Source organism: Gouania willdenowi, unplaced genomic scaffold, assembly GCF_900634775.1.
Source record: "Gouania willdenowi unplaced genomic scaffold, fGouWil2.1 scaffold_402_arrow_ctg1, whole genome shotgun sequence".
In the NCBI taxonomy this organism is placed as follows: domain Eukaryota; kingdom Metazoa; phylum Chordata; class Actinopteri; order Blenniiformes; family Gobiesocidae; genus Gouania; species Gouania willdenowi.
The window spans coordinates 2895-27300 of NW_021145164.1; the positions used below are offsets into that span (position 1 = coordinate 2895).

General features: G+C 36.8%; 1 long non-coding RNA gene across 1 annotated transcript; it reads left to right on the plus strand.

Annotated features, from left to right (window-relative positions):
• The first annotated feature begins 367 nt into the window (after positions 1 to 367).
• Positions 368 to 14262, plus strand: LOC114460133 (uncharacterized). The gene is made up of 4 exons (XR_003673547.1): positions 368 to 478; positions 1462 to 1552; positions 13542 to 13607; positions 13760 to 14262. It is a non-coding gene; the product is annotated as an uncharacterized LOC114460133 (long non-coding RNA).
• Positions 14263 to 24406: the final 10144 nt, after the last annotated feature.

The following is a 24406-nucleotide window of genomic DNA, read 5'->3' on the forward strand; positions in this document are numbered from 1 at the left end:
AATGAAAAAATCTGTTCAGGATTATTTAAGCCATTAAAACTACCTAAACTGCACCAGGAGGCCAGATGTCAGTTAGAAACACCTATTACTTTAGATGAACTGAAGAACGCTATTAAATCAATGAACAGAGGGAGATCTCCAGGCTTGGATGGTTTACCTCCAGAATTATATGAGGCTTTTTGGCCTCAGCTGGGTCCTCTGTTGATAATTATGTTTAATTTTTCTATGAACAGGTTCCTTCTCAACTAGTTCCAATGTTGAAATCATTTCTGTGGGTGAATGACACTTTTTATAAAGACGTGCAGACGCTCACGAGTTCCAGGAAATGCAGAAGTGATCTTCCCCTTTTCAACATGAGACTAGAGCAGTGTTAGTGAGCAGGTTGGACGCTCTAATGTCACTCTGCTGTTTTCACACTGTGAGCTGGTGACAGACGCAGCTTCTTCTCTACAGCAGCAGCTGAAAAGGCTGATGTGAGGTGAGGAATCAGTGAGTGTCTGATGAGCAGCTTCACTCTGATCACACACTGACTCAACCATGTGGATCCACTGCTGTCAAACATCTGCTGCTGCCACGGTTGGAACCTCAATTACAATTACAATTCATTATTCATTACAGTTACAATGCAATTACAATCAGAATTATAACTGAAAAAATTATGTTGCTGTCGGAAATGATAATTGATTGTAACTGAGTTCAGAAATTTGGCTTTGTAATTGTAATTGATTCTGATTTGCTTTGTGCACAATGTGAATTGTTTTGTGGTCGATCAAATTCTAGAATTTCAGTGCCTTCAGTTTGATAAAAAGTGGGTTTGATGGTTCTCTCCATGTGCTTTTTTTTTTTACTGTTTTTATTGCTCTTTTCTGACATTTGAATATTAAGTCTGTATTTGTTTTATATGTGTTCCCCCACATGTTCACACAGTAAGTTATATATGGGAGAATAAAGGAACAGAACAGGTGTATAGTGATGACTGATTTAAAAAGACTTTTTGTAATATTGCAACTGACGTTATTTTGGCTGCAATGTACTGTATATGTGACTTCCAAAATAGTTTATTGTCTATTATGACTCCCAGAAATTTTATTTCATTCACTTTCTCTATTTTTATGGTCTTTATTATTCATTTCTTTAGTCAGTTTTTTGTCCGATTTCCAAATATTATACGTTTTGTTTTGTTTATTTGAGTCAAACCAACTCTTCAGTTCCTTTAATTTATCTGCCAATGATTCCAAAAGTTGTTCCAAATTATCTCTGCAGCTGAGAAACTTAGGGGTGGATTCACTAAAGGTTTAGAGGTGTTAAAACCTATGGAAATGTCACTCCATGAGCTAATAAGGCGTAAAAACCCAAGGGAATCAGGAGTGCACGTCTTCAGTGCGTCAGAATCATTTAAATAGGGGCGGTCTCCACCACTTCTGCATGCGCACTAATCATTAGACGTTTTTTTTTTTTCAGACATTAAGTGTAAGCTGGCTGACACGCCACACGCTGTCAGTGAGACACTTCTGAGGAAGGAGAGAGACATCACAGAAAGTGTCAAACAAAGGTAAAGAGTAACATCTACTCTTACACTTACACACAAATGGATTTTTTGCTTCTTTAGCAGCTGCTGCTCACCTGCATGTAGACATGATGTAACTGTGACTCCAGAGTCTTGATTTGACTTTTCAACAAATCTTCTCTGCAGTGAGACTGTGGAGGTTAGAAAGGAAAAGAATGGTTGTTGTAATGTAGCAGACTGTTGGAAAATGTATGAGACAGAACTAAGGCTGGGCGATATATCAAGTTTTTAATAAATATTGATATATTTATTTAGGAGATATAGCATAGGACTATAATGTAATATTGATATAATTCACATAACCTTAAAAGTTTCTTCCGTAGAGCCACCAGTATGCTTTATTCTGCTCTTACTATCTATCTTACTGTGGTGCTGTGCCTTATGAAAGTGGGGTGAGATTACCAAAGCAGTAACCTAACATATTACTAAGGACATGGTCCCCATAATGAGAAAGTCTTTGATGCTCAGTAAAAACTGTGTGTGCTGTATAGATCCAGAGGTGTCTGTGGGTCAATAATGTTATAAACAGAACTCAAAACAACTGGTTACCATCACACTGTACGTGTACTGTATACAGGGGAACCTCAAACACTGCTTATTAGTCGTTACAGAGGGGATGGTAACAGAAACGTAACATTAAACTACGTCTATGTGCTCAGTACAAATCAGGAAGTAGGCAAGTCTGCCTCACCTCTGACCTTACGTTACCATGGTTACCATAGGGACCTTAAAGGGAAAGTCCTCAGAAGGCCATCGCAGAGTAGACAGTGAAACATGCAGTGATAGGTTTTTTTTTTTTTAATATCTCGATACTTTCAAGCTATATCATATATACGATACATATCTGGATATTTTGCCCTAACAATTGATCATTAATTATAATAAAAAAAACTGTACAGCACTTTGGTCAGCTGAATTTGTTTTTAAAATGTGCACAAATAAACATCATTTATTTAATGAATTATGATATTATTCTCTACACTTATATTAATAAAGGTCCCTGTGTGACATTAGACATGTAGCTTTAACTGACTGACCTTATTTTAAAGGTTTGTCTCTGAAAAACAGGTATGTTATGCAATAATAGTTAGAGGAAACCCCAATTACATCACAGAGAAAACATTAATATATCTATATTAGGTATTGCCATTCTGGTTCAATTTTATGCATCAAAGAAACATCTTAAGGCAAGGGCAAAATATCCAGATATATATTGTATATCGTAATATAGCTTGAAAGTATCGAGATATTTAAAAAAAAACAAAAAAAACAACCTATCTACTCTGCGCACACAAGGACACACACACACACACACACACACACACACACACACACACACACACACACACACACACACACACACACACACACACGAGATTTGCTACATAAAATAGAAACGACACAAAATCAAACAGCTTTAACACATTAACAATACAAACACAAAAGTAAATGATAATTTATTTTCATGCACTACAGTTACAGGATCCTGGAAACTGATAAAGATACACAGCACACATGAACAGAGGCACACTTTCTTGTGTAAGACTGACAGTTTAATACAGCCTAGATAGAACAGAAACAGGAAGCACCAAACCACAGGCTGCAAATGTCTCTGAGACAACACCAGGCAAACACAACCCAGTACACGTGATCAACACAACATCCAGCAATGCATCAAAGAACAGTGAATAATGTTCTATAGAATATCTAATATGTCATAAAATAATGATGTCTTACTGTCCAAACTACGTCTAAGGAGCCGTAGAGGCCTGAAATGTTGTCCTGCAGGGCTGTCAGCTTCTTCTTCTTCTCTCTCTCCTCTCTCCACAGGGCTTCCTGATTCAAACAATAAAGAAACATTTACAGAAATATATCACTGATGTATGGGTGCCAATTGTAAAGTCGTGCATGCTAAATGAATCAGCAACTTTTTGTAACATTTAACAAAAAAAAAAACAAAAAACATTTTAACCAGATTTACAGCAATATTTGTGAAATTTGTGAGAATCGCTTTCTCGTAAAAAGATAATGTCAATGATAAATCTAAATCTCAATGTTAACTATTAAATCTATAATCTAAATGTTAATTCTAGATATTATATTTAAATTTCCTTTTATTTTGGTTCTTTTGGTGAATTTGCATTTTAGCTATATATTTAGTTTCACCCATGGCATTTAGGTTTAACATTTATATTTAGGATTTAGATTTCACATTTAACATTTAGATTAGGATTAAACATTTGAAATTTAGATTTAGATTTAACATTTAATGTTTAGATTCAACATTTAGCTTTAGATGTACATTTAGATTTAAGATTAAAAGTTTAGATTGATATTTATATTTAACATTTAGATTGAACATTGACATTGTACTTTTAAGAGAAGAAACTCTATCACAAATTTTAAAAATATTGCTGTAATTCTAGTCAAAAGTATGTTTTTTAAATGTGGTTTCTTGCTGAATGTTGCGAAAAGTTGGTGGGTGACATAATAGGGATTTTTGGTAAATCATCAATAACAGCATTGATTTATATTATGTATACAGTACACCCTCATATGTATGTGTATTTACAATATATGTTTATGTATTTCCATGAATATTTTTTTTTTCCTCATGTAAATTCCTTTTAAAGATTAGTGTAAACAACTAGTTTATCTGCTTTTTGATGCAGTTCAGGCCACTAATAATTTGGTTAAAAATGTGTTGATATGTATTGTATACTATACAGGATGTATTACTTTAAATTTTCTTTAATGTTCTTAAACTTGCATTAAGATCAATCACATCCCAATGTTTATTGACATAATAATAGTCATACAACTTTTATGCATACAATCAACTTCTATTTAGAAGGACACATCCAGACACATTGAAAACATATTTATTATGTTCATACATATATACAAATACGTGTTAGATTTTTACTATGCACTTATACCAAGATTAATTCAATAATCAAATGGTTCGTCAAAGTCAGCAGGAGTGAACTAAATAAATCAGGATTATAACTTGAACAAAATCTGTGAGGTAATTATATTCAAATACTTCATTTGCACTTTTTCACAAATAACAGAACTGAAAAGCTACTGTTGGATAAAAAAAAAAAAATGAAGATATGTAACTTATGTGGGTAGATAAAACTTTCAGGCATTAATTAATCATTATTATTATTAATTAATTCATTAATTTAATTTAATTTACTACAGCAAAATAAATCACGTTTAAAAATATTTTCACTAATTCCACATTGTTGGATGAATGGTATTAATGAAACTGTGGTTAAGGCTGACTTTATCTGCTAACTTTATCCAGTAACATTAACATATCATGATGATTTCAACATTGACTCTTTAAACCTAAAAGAAAACAATAACATCAAGTAATTTATTAACTCAATGTAGATCAAGAGCCTTTACCATTAATAACGCATCCAACCAGGATAACTCCTCATAGTGAGACAAGAATAGACAAGGCTCTTCACTAACTTTTCCAGTGGTGGTACTGGTGCGACTAACTTTCTCAGTTGGTCGCACCAGCACAGAATTTGGTCGGGCGCTTTTTTTTTGTTAAGCGGAGGATTGTTATGCTTTGCTGTTTTAAATAACAGCATGTATTCTGTTTTTTTAATTTATTTTGCAGAAAAGCTGTACTTCAATTAACTTAACAGTATCATAACCAACATCTGCATTGCTTCACCCCATGGTATTCAATTCAGAGGGTCCAGCTCTGATAGTGGGGTCTCCTAACCCAGGCCTGGTATCATAGTCCATCAGTTCTGGCCCCCGATGCCGATTCTGATGAGGTCCTCCTCTTTGGTGTGGAATCGTGTATGTGCTGTGCATGCACGCTCTACTCCGCTCGGCACACTCGGCTCGTTCTTCCTCGCTCCCCCCCCACCACAGGTCCAATAAGCACGCCCCACATACGCTCCGTCACAATGCTCGGTGAGCTTAGCGCGCTCTACCCTGCCCTGCGTCTGCTTGTTGCGCCCCAACTGTGCTTTGCTGCTCTGCGTGGCTCTGACGCCTGTCCCCAGTGTTGGTGACGCAGCAGCTGTGTGTGTTTGTCCCAGTATCTGTGAACGCAGCATGGACCATGTCTCTCCTGAGTGTTGGTGACGCAGCAGCTGTGTGTTTGGGGACATGGTGGCATGTGTAGTGTCTGTGTCTGACCCTGATTCACAGGAGGAGGACTTAGAGAGGACGAGGAAGTTTCATCCTTTTGGATTTTCAAAATAAGGTCATCCTAAGCCCTCGCACAGATGTGACCAAATGAAATTTTCACTCTGTCTCCCACCTGTAGTCAGACTCGTCTCCTCCGTCGTCTGAAGACAATTATTAGCACATGATTATTAGCACACAATTATTAGCAGACAATTATTAGCACACAACTATTAGCACATGATTATTAGCACACAATTATTAGCACACAACTATTAGCACACAATTATTAGCACACGATTATTAGCACACGATTATTAGCACACGATTATTAGCACACATTTATTAGCACACATTTATTAGCACACATTTATTAGCACACAATTATTAGCACACAATTATTAGCACACGATTATTAGCACACGATTATTAGCACACAATTGTTAGCACACGGTTATTAGCACACAGTTATTAGCACACAGTTATTAGCACACAATTATTAGCACACAATTATTAGCACACAAATAATAACACACAATTATTAGCACACCAAAACTCTAAACACAGCAAATAAGACACAACACTGTGAAATAAAACATTCACATCTATGTCAAAAATAAACTCTGCTATCATAACCTAACAATCCTTTGTCTAAATATCACTGTAATAATAAATTAATACACACTTCTATCATATAAATACACTTTCAAATGAGCAGCAACACACTAGTCTACTTTATAGAAAACACTGCAGTCTTTAGTTTTCACTGTTTTTATTCAGTTCCACAGTTTTCACATCAACTAAAAAATGAAATACTCAATTCTAAATTATTACAATAATGTATTTTACAGTTCAGTAAATTCAGCTAAAGCAGAAATAAAACAATATTGTGTAAACATAGAAAAACACAATAATGTGTGCTTATGGATACATCCGTCTGTTGGGGTCTGACCACAGGATCTCCCCTTGACCTCACATCAATGTCCCCACAGACCTGTTCCAGTGTCTGCTGTTACTCTCAGCCTAGGAGCCACTGAACGGCACATGAACACGTCATCCTTTACCAGCCTCAAGCAGCACGCCAACACATCTTTTTCAAACTGGGCTATTTATTTGAGCCACATAAGAAAAATAATAAGTACCAAACTGGGTTACGCAGAACCCACAAATAAAAGAACATAAGTTTCCTAGCCAACTGGGCCAAACTGAAGAAAACGTATCACCGTGTCGGTCTCGCTGTGAAGCTGTCAAACGGTCAGCTGTCAGCTGTCAAAGGGCAGAAGGACGTGCTGCGTGCTGGTTGGAGCGTGGGTATAGGATGACCCGCCCTCTGAACCACCTCTGGGACACCATACGTCATCTGGGTCTTTTTGTAGCCGCCCTCCACCGAAGCTCAGCCAATCCGAAGTGGACCCGTTATTCACAGACCACGTAGGTTGGGCTGTTGATAGAGAGACACACACCCCCCCAGCGCACAACACAGAAACACAAGTAGCACACAAACAAACTGATAGACGACAACAGTCGTAACACTGCAGAAGAGACATACGGGCATGTGGTTGGTGGTCATATACACACCATCTCCAAGCCTAGTCCTCTGTAGGATTCAGAAATGCTGAGTAAGGGGCAAATACACAACTTTTAATGGATGATGGATGGTGAACCAGTTGTGGACCAGAGCAGCCTGATGGAAACCAACATGATCCCAGACAACAACAAACCTGGGCTGTTCTGGTCTACCCTGTACCACTGCATCATGAAGTCCATCTAGAAATGTGATTATGTGTTGGTATTATAGGGACCCAGTTTGGTTTGATGGTGCAGTAGGACTTATGGTGGTACACAATGTGACGTTTCCTTTGGCCAATTATATGACGTCCTGGTGGTCTGTTACTGTAAAGCACAGGTGTCAAACTCAAGGCCCGGGGCCCAAATCTGGTCTTTTAGAGCATCCATTTCTAGATTCACAGTTTTTATTGTCATGTACACAGTAAGGAAATAAAGGGTATTTATTATTGTAATTGGTATTAATTGAATTTGAACTTAGTAATTGAGAATATAATTATAATTGAAATTGGAAAAAATTGTGGTCACTGTAATTGTAATTCAGTCATAATTAAACATGGATCATTGAAAAATGTAATTGACCCCAACCTTAGAAAGTGTAACAAACACATACGTTGAATTCTACCCATAATAACGTATAAATCTCTAGCTACGTGTAGTGTAACGCAGTGGCTCCCCAACCTTTAGTGCCCATGGTACATCTACGGACATGTATTAATCTGTAGACACACCTATTGTGTAAAATAGCCTTTAAAACATGTGTTATCACTCATCATGTACAATATCTGTAAATGTGAATAATTATTTACTAATGCCAAATAAAATATGACAAAGACAACTATATTACTCATGAAATATTTATTTACAAAACATTAAAAAATTAGGCATAGAGTTTGCCTCTGTATTATGAAATGAGTGAATACAAAGTTATCCTGTGACTGAAAATGAAGGCGGAGCTTCATCTGAAGTGTTGGTTCGCATTATTATAGTGCATTCCTGTGTGTGTGTGTGTGTGTGTGTGTGTGTGTGTGTGTGTGTGTGTGTGTGTGTGTGTGTGTGTGTGTGTGTGTGTGTGTGTGTGTGTGTGTGTGTGTGTGTGTGTGTGTGTGTGGCAGCTTCAGGTTGGACTGGTTCTACATATTTTATCCAGTGAAGTAATGAGGGTGTGTTAGAGTCCCAGCACACACACACACACACACACACAAAAGAACACAAACAAGTAAATAAAAGTTAATTTAAATAAAGATCTTAGTGACAAGTTCAAAATACATATTATTAATATTATTAGATTAAGGGCATTGCACTAATAACCTTAACCAAAATAAAAACAACAATAATTAAACTTAAACAGCTGCAGCTTGAAGACTTTAGTACAAACTGTAACTTTGATCCTAAATAGAAACATTTAAAGTGTCTCTAGTGATAATTTAGCTCATCAAGAATTATTATTAATACTAAAATATTTTATAATTGACATTCACATTTTGTGAAAAGATCCAAAACTTCCAGATTTAACATTAAATAATAAAATATCAGTAATGAACACACCAACATCAAGGTAATCCTAATTGTATAAAACACAAACTGTGACGTCACTATTTACATTTGCATTTAAATACACAGTTATCTTAAAATGACGTTCAACTACAATGAAATAAATTAATAGACCACTGTTGTCATGCGATCAGCGTGTTTTTGTTAAGCTAGTTATTTATTTTATTTGTTTCTGTTTAGTGCTAGCTGCTAACAGCTAATGCTCTGCTAGCTGCTAACAGCTAATGCTCTGCTAGCTGCTAACAGCTAACGCTCTTGAAGTGTATCAAAGTATTTAACATCCTGATATTAAAAGGTTTTTACTCTTTTGAACAAAGATGATCTGTTTCTTATACATCACAGCAAAGAGCTTAGAGGCCTTCATTTTTGAGTCAGTGTACCACTGAGATATATTTAAACTTGGGGGTCAAACAACAAGCTCCCTGTTTCACTGATTGAAAGGTTGTCTTTTTCTCATCTATTTCTAGAGCAAGGTGATTCCATATATGGTGATGAGATATGACCCTGTAGGATGACCTTTCTCTTGTCTATATAGACACTAGCTCATAGTATAGATCATACTTGGACTGCATTAAGAAATGTGGAATCATAAAAATAATTTTATTTGGCTAAGTCATGTTAATTTGTGCACAACTTAAATTGTTTGACGCTCATTCACAAAGCGATTATTTCCATATTTTCGAACATAGATGATGCTATTTTTTTCATTCAAAGTTGAGTGTGTGAACAATGTGGCGACTTCTCTCATTGTAACACCATGATTGATCACATGATCAACCAAAGTGGTTCAGATCTCATCAGAGATTACAGTCCTTTGCTTTCCTCTTCCTCCTCCTCTTCCTTTGATGGTGAAGCTCTGATTGATAATTATAAACCTTTGTGACAGGTGTTTGGTCATGTGATCAGTCAGTGAGCATAGTAGAGGGGTGCATGAGTTACATGTTGTGGTCATTGTGTCTCAAATAGCAGTATTTATGTTGAACAACTGATAAAAACTGTAACAGTGATTGTCCCAAACATCCTGGTGGTGTAAAGCCTGATCTGAAGTGTGTTTTTAATATGATTATTATTACTAGGACTACATTCAAATCTGAAAAGGCTCTGGAACAAAGACAGGTTTAGCTGTTGGTGTATTTAATTACAGTAACTGGTGATGCATCACAGCAGAATGAGGGTAAACTGGTTTCATATGTTTATACTGGGAAGGAATGAGGGTGTGGAGGAGTCCTCACCTCACACACACACACACACACAGTCACAGAGCAGACACACACACACACACACACACACACACACACACACACACACACACACACACACACACACACACACACACTGATGAAGAACTGACCAACATCTGAAACAGGAAGGACAGCAGACCTCCAGGAACAAACTCTGTAGAGAAAAGGTTTGAGTCTGTGTGAGAGAGAGATACATTTATGTAGATATAGATATTATGTCCATGCATGTACAGTATGTATATATATATATGTACATGTACTGTATGTATATATGTATGTACGGATGCACATGTGTGTCTATATGGATATATGTTTTTATTTTTTTGTCTTTACAAGTCATAGACATTATAATATAGTAAGTGTGTTTGATATTATAATAATTATAATAATGGTATTGTGCTATTAGAGGGTGAGGGGAGGAGCCAACAACAAGTTAATAATAGACTAATATGTGGGGGAAAGGCAGGGGCGTAGCTCCACATTTTGGACCCTGGGTAATAACCATCTTGTTGGGCCCCTCCTGTACACTTTTAATATGTACACTTTTTTTCACCTGGAAACTACACAAGTATTATTATATAAACGTTATTTTTTCTTCACATTAACCCAGAAGTTCTCAACCTTTTTTGGGTCGTGACCCCATTTTAATATCACAAATGTCCAGTGACCCCTGAGAATGTTTATGTATAGGATACAGTTATTTGATATTTATTGTGTGTGATGTGTATTTGAAATACAATAATTCAAAAAACACATTGGGTCCTGACCCTAAGGTTGAAAAAAACTGCAATAACCTAATGACTTTATATCCATTGCTTGTATTTTATAATTCTGTTCTACTATATTTTAACGGTTTATTGAATATTGTGTTTGTGACATACTTTTGCTAAAATTTAAGGGCTCGGCTGGTATTTTTTTGTTATTTTTATTTCTTTTTTTTGGGGGGGGGGGGGTATAACTAACACAGACACAAAGCAAACGAGGTCAAAGGTTAATAAAAGATACATATAGAATTATTAGAATCATGGGGACACTCTGGCTATACCTATTTAAGACTTGGTGGCAGCAAAATGTAGTATTCATAATATTTTTAATTTTTTTTTATTTCTATTTAACTCATTCACTGCAGCCATTTTCAGAGCAGCCAACCTCATATTTTCAGGCGTTTTAGATGATTTTCACTGATCTTTCAAGACCCACAAAATACTTTGTAATATGACAATCTGATATATGAAATATTCTGAAAGATTAGACTCTACTTCCATAAGAAAACAATTATTTTGTTTCTAGCTTGTTTCGTTCTTCTGTAATCAGCAGTTGAACAGAGGAAAGTTTCACAAAAATCACCAGTTTGTGACAAAAAGCTGAGAAACACGGTTTTTTCTGAAAAAATCTATTGGTGACTTTGAAGTAATTTTTTTTACTTTAGGGACACCTCAACATTGGTTTCCTTCTATAAAACTACAAAAACAACACTGAGACCAGACTTTTGATGGCAAACTTATTATTATTTTGCTATCTGGGTCAGAATTTAATGGATTTATTACTGTATATTGGCTTCCTCCAAGTCTCGAGTGTGCGCTGCTGTGAGATGGTGGAAACTTCAGCATCAACTCGTAGTGCCATTTTCTGTCTCGTAAACTCTTTCCCTCTTCCTCTGAGCTCTGCTCATCACGGGTGATCTCTCATCCAAAGGTGCACTGCTGTCACCTACATGTCACCACTTGGTCACTACATCATGGTACAAGCTCAATATTCACAGGAGAGCTTTGTCACACTGTCTCCTAGCAACCCCAGCCGAAAAACACAATTTACGTCTATAGACGTCTTTGGCAGTCAATGAGTTAATATTTGATGTCCAAAATGAATGTTCCAGCATTTAAATGTGAGTGCACATAGTAAATTTCAAACTAAATAATATATTGTCTAAAAAAGATGTGAGTGTTTTAAATATCTGAAGAACTGAGTAAACAGTTGTTTTCCCTCATTTCACCTTCTCCCCCTTTCTTTGACTTTTTGTCCTGGTTTTCCTTTCTTGAGGAAAGACATGCTGCTTTCTATCTCCTGCTCCACGTCACATCTACAGTTCAGACTGTAGCAGCACATGTGGGTCGTACCATTAGCACTGTTTTAAAGAGGGTGGTAGCTAGGACCCTGATGCAGCATGAATAACTGTGTTTAGTGTAAAGCTGTGATTAACAACCAGTTCATTTTCACACAGGGCCCTTTCATTCACATATAAATAATCTAAAAATATTTTAAATGCATCTTTGTACATATATATATATACTCAGTACTCAGTACCCTTTACCCCTCTAGTCCGACGCCCCTAGATAAAGGAATGATATTTGATTTCAAACATGAACACAACAGCAACATAATGAAACAAATAATGATGATAATAATAATTGTAATAAAAAAAATATAAATAAATCAAACAAATCAAAGAGAACAAATGGTATAAAAATCCTGCTAGTGAAGCCTGTACATGTTCTAAAAGGAGTAGGAGGAAGTATATAATTATATGATCCTACCACATGTAATATCTAGTACTATACATATCATCTTCTTATAATATACACCTATTTACACTATAAATATACATATATACAGTATATACACATAACTCATTGATTTATATCTATATAATTATACAATTCATGTGATCAACTATACATTCATCTGTCCACACATACACACGTATATACACACATGTTTACAATTTTATCCCTTTAACACTTATGCTTTGAGAAGATAAACTTTATGTATTTATGTTTAAATGGCTTTAAATTCAGACATATATATATATATACACACACACACATACGTACACATACACATACACAATAGATTGAGAGAAGAGAGGGAAAACGAGAAAGAAAAAAGATAATAAAATACAAATTAATTAATTAATTAATAAATAAAAATGAGCATTAAGCATGTGTTGACTGACATTATGTGTTATCAAATTCAAGTTTTTTGTTTTGTAGCCCTTCAAATACATTATATAAAAATAATATTCTTTACAAAACATTATTTGATGTAAATTTAACTGTATAGCATTTTATACACTATGCAGGGCCTTGCAGAGACCTTTGGAGGGGCAGGTGCTCAAAGTTAAAAGGGGGTACACGGAGAACTATTGATCATAGTAGTGTTAGTGTAATAATAATAATAATAATAATAATAATAATAATAATAATAATAATAATAAATATTCTGATAATATTAACAAAGATAACAGCAAATGACAACATTTAAAGTGTTGCTAAGCAACAGAGGCAATAATCATAATAACCAGAATCATAAACAATGACAACAAGGGACATTGTGAGATAAAAATAATAAAATGAATGGTTGTAAATGTACCAATATGAGCTTGTGTGAAGTTTAGTGGATAGTAAAGGATGTGGTTGGTGTGTGTGTGTGTGTGTGTGTGTGTGTGTATGTAGGTGTGTCTCCGCTATGGATCAGGACACGGTGAAAGAACAACATGAGATCCAGACTGAAGATCAGAGGTGAGACCACGTCAGAGCTCAGCACTCACACCTCTGTACATCAGTGTTACACTGTGTGTGTGTGTGTGTGTGTGTGTGTGTGTGTGTGTGTGTGTGTGTGTGTGTGTGTGTGTGTGTGTGTGTGTGTGTGTGTGTGTGTGTGTGTGTTCAAGGACCAGGAAGCAGCTCACACCTGGACCTGGACCCAGCTGTGTGTCCTTTAGAAGTGACCAGTCCATGCACAAACCCATTTACTTCAAAGGTGGTCCATCTACTGACCCACAGTGAGTCCACATAAAGAAGGTTGCTGGTTGTCTTCCTGATGGTCCAGGGGCCTCATTTATTGATCCGTTCATAGAACTGGTTCTAAATACGTTCAGACCAATGAAATGTAGAATGTGCACCAGTACAAAAAGAATCAGTATTTATGAAGCGTGTGGACAGAGGTCGTACACACAGCAGTGTTGATTCATCTCTCAGTCCATGTGGACTAAAGTGTTAATCACTTTTCTTAGTTTTCACACTAAATACAGTCACCAACTATTTCCTCAGTCACTAGTTATTATTATTAATAATTATACATTATTATAATTAGTTCACCACCTGATAAACACTAAACTTTTACAGCACATTTTTCAAACACTAACACACTTTAGGACCAATGCTTGTTAACAATATAAAATAAACTGTATTAATCTCTGATCAATGAATGGATCATATACTGTGTGGTAAACAGAGGAGATAAACACGTATATTTATAGAAACATATTATTACTGATGGTTTAAACACATGGAGACTGTGATCATCTCAATAAAAAGTACAGGATACTTTACAGTTTTTTATTGATAACAATCATTGGTGGAAAGTGAAGTCACATGATCTAAACTCTAACACATGTCCATCTGTCCAAAGCACAAATGTTGTTAATTACTGTAAATGACTGATTTAGTCTTTATTACATCATATACAATCATTTAGAACCATCAAAGATCTTATTTTATAATCAAACCTGACATAAATCATTCAAAGTTAAAGATCAGATGTATTTAATGTAATGCTCTTTGTTGTTAGTATTGTGTAGTTCAATGTGTGTTTCCATGGAAACACTATGTGTTAGTGTTGTGGTTCAATGAGCTTCTGTTGAGACGTGTATGAAGTGTTTAGTTGATGATGAGATTAACTGGTGATCTGAGATCATGATGGACATGTGTTAGAGTCTCTCTGACACTCATCCACACCGTCTGTACCTCCTTCACTGACACTCTGTATCCTGGGTTTGCGATTGGGTTCATTGGTTCCTCAGTGTCTCTGAGTCCTCTGTGAGACAGACAGACACAGATAGACAGACAGACAGAGACAGTCACACAGACAGACAAACACACACAGCTACACAGACAGACAGACACATATAATGACAGACAGAGACAGACAGACACACAGACAACACAGACAGACAGTCAGACACATAGACTAACAGACACAGAGACAGACAGACAGACAGACTGACACAGCTACAACGACAGACAGTCAGACACACCGACAGACACAAACACACAAACAGACAGACAGACTAAATGGCCGACTTCCTGTTTGGTTTTGGGCGGGGTCACAATGTAACTTTTTGCTCATCTTGGGGTCAATAATACATGTAAATTTGATGTGAATCAACTGAAAAATAGCCAAGATACAGCATTTAGAATGTGAAGGAATTTCCAGTGACATTATAGGCCCCTCCCACTGATCACAGCCTGTTTTTTCTTCATCACCCATCTTATAAGATTCATCCAACACTATTTTGAAGTCAACATGATATATTGTCTTTCTGCTAGAACTGTTAGCGTCAGACGCTACTAAAAGTGGAACCCTCTGAGAACACAAAGCATGAGGTCACATCTGTCTCATGTTCTTCTTCTCCACAAAAGTGAAACTAGTCCTAATTCACATGTTTTATTATGAATGATGATAAATGTGTACAGTATAAAGCAGATGATGTTAGTCCATCACCTGAGGATTATAGAGGGGATACATTTTCTATCAGGCACAGTGAGACAGGCTGAAATCATTTGTATCTCCTGATAACATGTTCTGGTCCACAGTCCTGTATCACCATGTGTCTGTGTTGAGAATGTCTGAATAAATGCTATGAAGTTATGATGATCAACAGAGGCTGAATAAAAAAATACACCAATATCTAAAGATCAGATCTCCTGTGTAAAGGAAAGTGAGTTACATCAACAACTACTGTTGGCAGTGCTGCAGTAAGTTCATCAGAACATCATTGAGTGAAAAAGGTGGATCTGAGTCTGACAGTGTGTTCAAATGTTCACAGTGGTGTTGATTTTACTGTATCACAAGTTGGACACATTGATCTAAAGACTGAATTACAGCGTGTTTGAGTCTAGAACCCAGAGAGTATTTAGCTAATGTTTAGTTAGCAGGCTGGTCGCCTAGCAACATTACACTTTCATAGAAAATGGAGAATATTTGACATTGTCAAGCAGATCTATGAATACTATTAACTTAAGCAACACGTAATGTACAGAATAGCAAACTGCATTTATTTAGGTAGAAATATTATTATTATCAAAATACATATTATTTAGGGATCTATTGTGTCTGCTTTATTTGGTTTATTAGGTATATATGAATTGTTTAATATTTAAAATATAATAATTTTTATTTGTTAATTTAGATTTTGTGTATTTTGCTCAAACTGTCTTTTTAGTGTTAATCTTACTGTCTGGATTATATCAGTTTTGTCTCTGTTTACGTACACGGTTTTGTTGTTAGATTTAGATTAAGTTGAAATTAGATGTTCTGAAAATAACATTTAATTATCGTACGTTAAAAAAGAAACCATGAATAATAATCCTTTGACAATCAAAGCATGATCGTAACAATTCACATTTAGTTTTAATAATAAGCTAAACTGGTATCTAAACACAGAATTGTAGCTCCGCCCTTCATTCGCGCTCCCACAACTGGGGATGCATATTCTGTTGGGGGTCACTGCTTTGGTACGATAAAGTCCTAAATGCTTGACCATCACATGATTCATGTAAACTCAATTTTTTCCATAAGTTAGTGGCGGGAAATTCAAATCCATTGACATAACTGGGATTTTTGGTAGTTTGTCGTCAATAACTGCATTGATTGACAATATTTATACAGTACACCATCATATGTATGTGTAGATACAATATGTTTATGTAGTTCCATAAATAGTTTTTTTTCCCTAACATAAATTTGTATTAATGAAAACACTGTTTAAAAATATGTTAATATGTATTGTATACAGTATGTATTGCTTTGAATTTTCTTCAATTTTCTTTAAAAAAGGGGTCATTAAAAAACACCACATCCAGACAGGACACATTGAAAACACATGTATTATGTTTATACATATATAAAAACATACATTATTATTATGCACTGATGCACACAGCCAGCATCACTACTCTGCAACCTAACAGAACATCATTTATCCAGCCATCCTGACCTGCAGCATCATTGGTCCTCACCATGCAACATCATTGGTCCTCACCTTGCAGCATCATTGGTCCTCACCATGCAACATCATTGGTCCTCACCATGCAGCATCATTGGTCCTCACCATGCAGCATCATTGGTCCTCACCGTGCAGCATCATGGGTTCTCACCATGCAGCATCATTGGTCCTCACCGTGCAGCATCATTGGTCCTCACCATGCAGCATCACTGGTCCTCACCGTGCAGCATCACTGGTCCTCACCATGCAGCATCATTAGTCTTCATCGTGTAGCATCATTGGTCCTCACCATGCAGCATCATTGGTCCTCACAGTGCAGCATCACAGCAGCATTAGTGTGAAATTATTACATGAAATAGGTGTGATTACTAATATAATTCATATAATATGTTCAGTATGATATCTAATACACATTTGAAACACACCTTGTCATGTTTTCATGACTCATCATGGTCTGTTGATGTTCCATCATATGAAACTAGTCCAGTGACATCACTGCTCCCTGTGCTCCTACAGTAGGTCACTTACACTCTAACAATATTACATGATTAGTATAATAACTTGTATAATACAGTAATAGCCTATAATACTTAAAGTATTAAGTATAGTTCCTCGTTTAGTTTAGTATAATTTAATTTCAACATTGTTGGTCTATTTTAAACTTCTGTGTGATTTCAATCTCAAAAGTTCTAAAGTGCATCACAGACTGTCTAATCTACTGTAGCTTCAATGTGCTACAATGATAAACTGATCACTTCAGGGACTAAATGTGAGGCTCAATGAGCCGCCATTGCTGTAAATAAAACAACCATTGGAGTGAACGAGTTGTTGCTACTCTCTGGTTGTGTCCTAATGTTTCCTCCTATCTCCTTTCCTATCCACTGTTCCTTCACCCCTGGAAGTGTTTAAGTCATGGCCATGATAAAGAGCGTCCAAGTTCTCTTTAAGCTCAGGAAAAAAGAAACACACACCAGGGCGTTTACGGAAACTCAAGATGACCGAAAAGTAACAGAGATCATGTAAGTGCAATAATATGAACAACTTTAAATAAATAATCTAAAACCCATATATTATTATATGTAGACATATAATCAGATTATAACTGATATAAAACAGACACTCTGTGGTTCTAGAAAAATGATCAGAGACATTTTTATCCACATGATGTTTTATTCAACATAATTCATATTAGTGAGTAGAAGGTGAGTGTGATCAACCATTCTCAATGTGACGTTCTTTAGTTTACCTTTAGTTCCTCGTAGCCATGGTAACCTCTTTTCCTTTGATTTACATTCATACCTGTGATTTATGACATTGTATCAGTGGAAAGTGTTAGAAATGAGCTTTTAGTCCATTTTAGGAAATGTGTAGTTTTTTCACCACGACAGACGTCACTAACCTTCACCAACGTCAGATTATTACGTCACCTAGTGGAAGTGTGTCTGATTGTCAAAACAAACGTGATGGCCTTTTCCTAACTCCTCTCCTAACACCTTTCGTTAACCCTGTGATGTCATCCACGAGGGTTAAGGAAAAGTGGATAGGAAAGGAGATAGGAGGGACTATTAGGACACACCTCTCTCTATACAGCTCTGATCGTCTCCAGGCAGCCATTAGCAGGAAGCTGCTGCACTGAGGAAACCATTTCCCCTGAAAATTATCATTTATATCTTGTATATGACATGACAATACAAATATAAAAACACATGGTGCTCAAAATAATTGATTGTGTATTTTTTTGAAAAGATTTATTTTAAAAAAAAGAAAAATCCAAAACGTAGGAGGGGCGGCGCACTAGCGCCCTCTATTGGTCGGCCTCCACTGTGTGTATGTTCTTTGCAATGACCTGATGAAGGTTGTCAGACCAAAACCTTGGTGAATATAAAAAGAATTTCTCAGATCTAAGTGTGCATTAAACCTGTTTTTGTTTGTACTTTAAATCTAAATCCCTTTTAAAAATAGTTAAATTGTAGCAGTAGTCAACATTCATCTGTCCACTTTCACAACCCCTTTATTCCTAAATCTTATCAGTGTTTATAATTATATGAAATATGTTTTCATACAGTTCAAGCCTTTGAATGCTACCTTATTAAAATGTTTGTTGTGTTAATTTAAGTCGTGTTCTGCTTTTGTTTGGTCACTGATTTTTTAGTTCCCGTCAATTCCCTTTTAAAACTAATGACTTAAACTGTACAGAACACCATAATACTTTGATCCTAATCATTTATTTATTCATGTTGGTAAAACATTACATACATGATTGACCTCCCTTACCCCACAGTACTCCTCTACTGCTATAGGCTCCAGGTCAAGCCCCCACCACACGTCAGCAGTCTGACTGGATGGTCTCAGAAGCCTTTTGGTGAGGTTTTCAGCAGAGCTTTCCCCCCTGGTGTGACAGACCTCTCTGAATATGGTGGGGGTAATGCAGCACCTCCTTAGTTGGTGCCACTCAGCACTGGAACTCTGCTCTACTGTGATGTTCTCAGTTTTGTGTGATGTCACCAAAGATGTTTCTATACATAAAGTGTCATTAAAAGGTTGGTTACCATGGTAACTGCTTTGTGCCACTTCTGTTCAGTCTCTGTACAGCTGAACACTGGGAGAACAGATGTAATCCTCAGCTGGGAGTAGTGGGCCGTCTGGTACGGTAGAGCTGCCACGTGGCTGCACAAGGCTGTACCTGCCACACAGGTGTACTGGTATCTCTGAATCTTCACTGGTTTGAATCCCTGAGCACAATCTGTGAACAATAGCACATGTTAGTTAGAGAACAACATGTATTGGCTGTAAGTGTAATAATAGAAAGACAACATTAAATTAGTGACATTATGTTAGTAAACTTCTAAACTGTACAAAGTGAAACAGGAAAAAGTTTTATAAAAACTATTTATTTATAGTTAATCATGTAAAATATATATGTGTAATCTCACTTTACTTATTTCATAGAAAAATACAAAATAAATGTTTAATTGAAATTATAAAAACCCAGAACATAATCTAGTTTCTGTGAGAACCATTAATTTTACATTATTTCTAAATATAAAACCTCTGTACCTTAGGACAGTGGTTCACTAACTATATGTACCCATGGTACACCAAAGTAAAAATATTAAGGTACATCTATTGTTTAACATGTGTTATCACTCATATCATGTATAATATTTATCAATGTGCATAATTAATTACTAATGTCAAATAAAATGTGACAAAGACAACTGTTAGGAGATATTCATTTGTGTACTCATGTTGTCTATATGTTACCAAGAGAGAAGAAGTGTTTAACTCTCACCACTATGTGGCGCAAGTTTTTTTTGGTCAGGGACGCATGCTGCGTCATCACGTTCAGGGTTTGTGAAGCGCCCAAAAGTTTTTTTTTTCTTCCTCTCTTTTCCGCCTTGGATGTTGAGAATGTTCAGTGCAAGTGTGTGACAAATAAATATGCCAAAGAGGCTAAAGAAGAACATTGCCTTCGTCATGTATTTTCCTCCGAGTTCAACGCTGGTGAAGCTGTAATGCTCAACAACAACTATGAGACTAAGTTATATAGCAGAGACTAAGCTGGTTAGCAGGGGCAAAGCTAGTTAGCAGAGATTAAGCTAGTTAGCAGAGGCTAAGCTAGTTAGCAGAGGCTAAGCTAGTTAGCAGGGACTAAGCTAGTTAGCAGAGACTAAGCTAGTAAGCAGAGGCTAAGCTATTTAGCAGAGACTAAGCTAGTTAGCAGAGGCTAAACTAGTTAGCAGAGATTAAGCTAGTTAGTAGAGGCTAAGCTATTTAGAAGAGGCTAAGATATTTAGAAGAGGCTAAGCTAGTTAGCAGAGACTAAGCTAGTAAGCAGAGGCTAAGCTATTTAGCAGAGACTAAGCTATTTAGCAGAGGCAAAGCTAGTTAGCAGAGATTAAGCTAGTTAGCAGAGGCTAAGCTAGTTAGCAGAGATTAAGCTAGTTATCAGAGGCTAAGCTAGTTAGCAGGGACTAAGCTAGTTAGCAGAGGCTAAGCTATTTAGTTGAGACTAAGCTAGTTAGCAGAGGCTAAACTAGTTAGCAGAGATTAAGCTAGTTAGTAGAGGCTAAGCTATTTAGAAGAGGCTAAGATATTTAGAAGAGGCTAAGCTAGTTAGCAGAGACTAAGCTAGTAAGCAGAGGCTAAGCTATTTAGCAGAGACTAAGCTATTTAGCAGAGGCAAAGCTAGTTAGCAGAGATTAAGCTAGTTAGCAGAGGCTAAGCTAGTTAGCAGAGATTAAGCTAGTTAGCAGAGGCTAAGCTAGTTAGCAGGGACTAAGCTAGTTAGCAGAGGCTAAGCTATTTAGTTGAGACTAAACTAGTTATCAGAAGCTAAGCTAGTTAGCAGATATTAAGCTAGTTAGTAGAGGCTAAGCTATTTAGAAGAAGCTAAGCTATTTAGAAGAGGCTAAACTAGTTAGCAGAGACTAAGCTAGTAAGCAGAGGCTAAGCTATTTAGCAGAGACTAAGCTAGTTAGCAGAGGCAAAGCTAGTTAGCCGAAATTAAGCTAGTTAGCAGAAGCTAAGCTAGTTAGCAGAGATTAAGCTAGTTAGCAGAGGCTAAGCTAGTTAGCAGGGACTAAACTAGTTATCAGAGGCTAAGCTAGTTAGCAGAGATTAAGCTAGTTAGTAGAGGCTAAGCTATTTAGAAGAGGCTAAGCTATTTAGAAGAGGCTAAGCTAGTTAGCAGAGACAAAGCTAGTAAGCAGAGGCTAAGCTATTTAGCAGAGACTAAGTTAGTTAGCAGAGGCTAAGCTAGTTAGCAGAAATTAAGCTAGTTAGCAGAGGCAAAGCTATTTAGCAGAGGCAAAGCTATTTAGCAGAGACTAAGCTAGTTAGCAGATACTAAGCTAGTTAGAAGAGGCTAAGCTAGTTAGCAGAAATTAAGCTAGTTAGCAGAGGCTAAGCTATTTAGCAGAGGTTAAGCTATTTAGCAAAGTCTAAGCTAGTTTGCAGAGGCTAAGCTATTTAGCAGAGATTAAGCTAGTTAGCAGAGGCTAAGCTATTGAGCAAAGTCTAAGCTTGTTAGCAGAGACTAAGCTAGTTAGCAGAGGCAAAGCTTGTTAGCAGAGATTAAGCTAGTTAGCAGAGATTAAGCTAGTTAGCAGAGGCTGAGCTAGTTAGCAGGGACTAAGCTAGTTAGCAGAGGCTAAGCTATTTAGTTGAGACTAAACTAGTTATCAGTGGCTAAGCTAGTTAGCAGAGACTAAGCTAGTAAGCAGAGGCTAAGCTATTTAGCAGAGACTAAGTTAGTTAGCAGAGAATAAGCTAGTTAGCAGAAATTAAGCTAGTTAGCAGAGGCAAAGCTATTTAGCAGAGGCAAAGCTATTTAGAAGAGGCTAAGCTAGTTAGCAGAGATTAAGCTAGTTAGCAGAGGCTAAACTATTTAGCAGAGGTTAAGCTATTTAGCAAAGTCTAAGCTAGTTTGCAGAGGCTAAGCTATTTAGCAGAGATTAAGCTAGTTAGCAGAGGCTAAGCTATTGAGCAAAGTCTAAGCTTGTTAGCAGAGACTAAGCTAGTTAGCAGAGGCAAAGCTTGTTAGCAGAGATTAAGCTAGTTAGCAGAGATTAAGCTAGTTAGCAGAGGCTAAGCTAGTTAGCAGGGACTAAGCTAGTTAGCAGAGGCTAAGCTATTTAGTTGAGACTAAACTAGTTATCAGAGGCTAAGCTAGTTAGCAGAGATTAAGCTAGTTAGCAGAGGCTAAGCTATTTAGAAGAGGATAAGCTAGTTAGCAGGGACTAAGCTAGTTAGCAGAGGATAAGCTATTTAGTTGAGACTAAACTAGTTATCAGAGGCTAAACTAGTTAGCAGAGATTAAGCTAGTTAGTAGAGGCTAAGCTATTTAGAAGAGGCTAAGATATTTAGAAGAGGCTAAGCTAGTTAGCAGAGACTAAGCTAGTAAGCAGAGGCTAAGCTATTTAGCAGAGACTAAGCTAGTTAGCAGAGGCATAGCTAGTTAGCAGAGGCTAAGCTATTGAGCAAAGTCTAAGCTTGTTAGCAGAGACTAAGCTAGTTAGCAGAGGCAAAGCTTGTTAGCAGAGATTAAGCTAGTTAGCAGAGATTAAGCTAGTTAGCAGAGGCTAAGCTAGTTAGCAGGGACTAAGCTAGTTAGCAGAGGCTAAGCTATTTAGTTGAGACTAAACTAGTTATCAGAGGCTAAGCTAGTTAGCAGAGATTAAGCTAGTTAGCAGAGGCTAAGCTATTTAGAAGAGGATAAGCTAGTTAGCAGAGGCTAAGCTAGTTAGCAGAGGATAAGCTATTTAGTTGAGACTAAACTAGTTATCAGAGGCTAAACTAGTTAGCAGAGATTAAGCTAGTTAGTAGAGGCTAAGCTATTTAGAAGAGGCTAAGATATTTAGAAGAGGCTAAGCTAGTTAGCAGAGACTAAGCTAGTAAGCAGAGGCTAAGCTATTTAGCAGAGACTAAGCTAGTTAGCAGAGGCTAAGCTAGTTAGCAGAGATTAAGCTAGTTAGCAGAGGCAAAGCAATTTAGCAGAGACTAAGCTAGTTAGCAGTGGCTAAGCTAGTTAGCAGATACTAAGCTAGTTAGAAGAGGCTAAGCTATTTAGCAGAGACTAAGCTAGTTAGCAGAGGCTAAGCTATTTAGCAAAGACTTAGCTTGTTAGCAGAGGTTAAGCTCATTAGCAGAGACTAAGTCAATTAGCAGAGACTTAGCTAGTTAACGGAGGCTAAGCTAGTTAGCAGTGACTAAGCTAGTTAGCAGAGACCAAGCTAGTTTGCAGAGGCTAAGCTATTTACCAGAGACTAAGCTAGTTAGCAAAGGCAAAACTAGTTAACAGAGACAAAGCTAGTTAGCAGAGGCTAAGCTAGTTAGCAGAGGTTAAGCTAATTAGCAGAGACTAAGCCAATTAGCAGAGATTAGCTAGTTAACAGAGGCTAAACTAGTTAGCAGTGACCAAGCTAGTTAGCAGAGACAAAGCTAGTTAGCAGAGGCTAAGCTATTTTGCAGAGACTAAGCTAGTTAGCAGAGACTAAGTTAGTTAGCAGAGATTAAGTTAGTAAGCAGAGGCTAAGCTAATTAGCAGAGGCTAAGCTAGTTAGCAGAGACTAAGCTAGTTAGCAGAGGCTAAACTAGTTAGCAGAGACTAAGCTAGTTAGCAGAGGCTAAGCTAGTTAGCAGAACTAAGCTGGTTAGCAGAGGCTAAGCTAGTTAGCACATACTAAGCTGGTTAGCAGAGGCTAAGCTAGTTAACAGACACTAAGCTAGTTAGCAGAGGCTAAGCTATTTAACAGAGACTAAGCTAGTTAGCAGAGGCTAAGCTAGTTAGCAGAGGCTAAGCTAGTTAAC